Source organism: Numida meleagris, unplaced genomic scaffold (assembly GCF_002078875.1).
Source record: "Numida meleagris isolate 19003 breed g44 Domestic line unplaced genomic scaffold, NumMel1.0 unplaced_Scaffold735, whole genome shotgun sequence".
In the NCBI taxonomy this organism is placed as follows: domain Eukaryota; kingdom Metazoa; phylum Chordata; class Aves; order Galliformes; family Numididae; genus Numida; species Numida meleagris.
Window position 1 is genome coordinate 6,716 of NW_018364950.1, and position 2,629 is coordinate 9,344.

Sequence of the window (2,629 nt, forward strand, 5' to 3'; positions counted from 1 at the left end):
AGCGCTGCGGGCTCATTGGTTGCGTTCGGCTGCTCCGCCCGCGCCACCACCGCTAATTGGTGGGGAGGAGGGAGCTCCCGCCTCTGCTCCTCGTCGATTGGATAAGGCTGGCGCGGCTCCGCCCCGCTCTGCTTTTCCCGCTCCGACCCGGAGACTCCCCAGCTCTCCGCCGATTTGCTCTCTCACTGGCGGTCCCACCTCTCGCCTGCCGCTCATTGGCTAGCGCGGCGCCGGCTCGAATCTCATTGGCCGGCACCGCCGTCATTCAGCGCTGCCCCACGGCGGGACCGGCGGAGGTCGGCGAGCACTGCGCAGCGCGGCGGGCGGCATCAGCGGCGACTCCCGGCATCAGCGGCGAGCGGGGGCCGCCCGCCCGGCAGCGCCCAAGGTGCACCGCGCTCAGCGCATGCGCAGCGCGAGGGGGAGGGAGGGGGGAGTTGAGGAGGGGATGGAGGGCGCATGCGTGCTGCGGGGTTGGCGGCGCCTGCGCGCTACGGCTGGGTTTTGGCGGGCGGAGCGCGGAGCGGCGGCGGCTCGGAGGGGCGGTGAGAGCGCGGCGGACGGACCCGCTCCGGTGCCGCTCTCCGGGCAGGTAGCGGCGGCGGGCGGCGGATGAATGGGGGGCAGGCTGGGGGCGGGCTCCGGCGGGGAAATTGGCAGCGGCACGGACCAATGGCAGCAGCAAGGGGCGGGAGCGAGTAGCGGGAGTCTCGGCCAATGGCAGCGAAGGAGGGAAGGGTTTTGGCGATGAGCGACGGCGCGCTCGGCCAATAGAGGCGAGGCGGGGGCGTGGCGGCGCATAAGCAGGTGTGAACAGTCGGCGGTGAGCGACGGTGCACCCAACCAATGGGAGCGCGGGGGGGCGGAGGCGTAAAGTGGCGGCAGCCAATGGGAGGAGCCGCTGGGCCTGGGGCGCCGTTCTCTTCAGCGCAGCGCCGGGCGCGGAGTAACGGCGGCGGCTCGGGGGGTTCCGCCGGGTGTTGAGCGGGGCCGGGCCGGAGCCTGCGGGGGGAGGGGGCTCTGGGTGCTGTGGTGGCGATCTGAGGGAGGACAGGAGCTGAGGGGGAGGCCTTGGGGGTCTTGAGGTGGCTGTATCCGTCCTAACCCCCCCAACAGGCCCGGCCCTGCTCGGTGCGGCCTTGCTCAGCGCTGAGCCGGGGCCTGGGGGTCCTCCCCCCCCCAACATNCCGGGCTCGATGAGCACCCGCGGCCATGGGGGTCAATGGGGAGCGCTGAGGGACCCCACAACTGGGAAGGGGGGGGGGGAAGTGGGAAAGTAACCCCACTACTGGGATATGATGGGAAAAAGCCTTGAGGTTCCCCCCCCCCCGACCCCAAAACCTGGGTGTGTGGGAAGCACGGGAGCACCCCACGAGTGGGATGTGATGGGAAGCGTGGAGGTGCCCCCCAGCCCCACAACCAGGGTGTGATGGGAAGAACCCTGTAGGTTCCCCACAACTGGGATGTAACAGGAGGATCCCCAAAAACCCAAAAACCGGGGGGGCTGAGAAGCATGGGAGCACCCCACAACTGGGATGTGCTGAGAAGCACGGAGGCACCCCTCCAGCCAGGATGTAAAGGGAAGCATGGGAGCACCCCACAAGTGGGATGTGATGGGAAAAAGCCCTGAGGTAGCCCCACAACCAGGGTATGATGGGAAGCATGGAGATGCGCCGTGGCTGGAGGGAGCTATGGGGAGTTTGAGGGCACCCCATAACCGAGGTTTAATGGAGATCCCAAAGCCACCTCATGGCAAAGCAGGGAGTCCTGAGGCTCCACGGGGCTGGACGAGCAGTTTAATGGGACCGGGATGGAATGGGCAGCCTGGAGGTGCCCCACAACCAGGATTTAATGGGCAGCCTGGAGGTGCACTGTGGCTGGAGAAGGGTTTAATGACCAGCACCCATGGATGGAAGGAGCCTGGACACATTGCACAACCATAGGGAGCTTAAGAGGGAGCAGGGTGGCACCCAAGGCCAGGATTTAACGGCAAGGTTGCAGGCACCCTGCAGCCACAAAGGCTTCAATGGGCGGAAGCTCAGCACCCTCCAACCAGAACTTGACGGGGAGCAGCACCCAGACAGCCCAGGGCAGGAGCTGCCTTAAAGGGGAACCCGGACTCGGCGCTGGGCTCTCACCTGTGCCGGCTTCGGAGAGCCCGTTCCGCACGGCGAGCGCGGGTCCCCGGGCAGGACGGCGGCCTCCGCTGCCGCCCCCGAAGCCCCCCCCGCCGTTGTTGTAGCCGTCGTAGGTGCTGCTGCCACCGTAGCCCCGGTTGCCGCCGGAATAACCGGGACCGCTGCCGCCGTAACCTGAAGGTGGGGGGGGAAAGGAAAAAAGGGGGCTGAGCTCCGACAGCCGTCCCGGCGGGCGCGTGGCGGCCGGGCTCCGGGTTCGGCATTGAGGTCGGCTGCGTCCGCGGTGTGGGCCAGGCCACGGGGCAGGCTGGCGTCCTCGGCTCGTGGCAAGAGGCGGGGAGCGTTGGCCACCGGCCCCGGGAGAAATCCCGCTCTGGCCTTACCGTCATTGCCAAATCCATTATAGCCGTCTCCGCCGCCGCCATAACCGCCGCCACCGCGGCTGCCACCAAACCCACCTGAAAAGAACAAACCCGTTGTGGTTCGCTCCG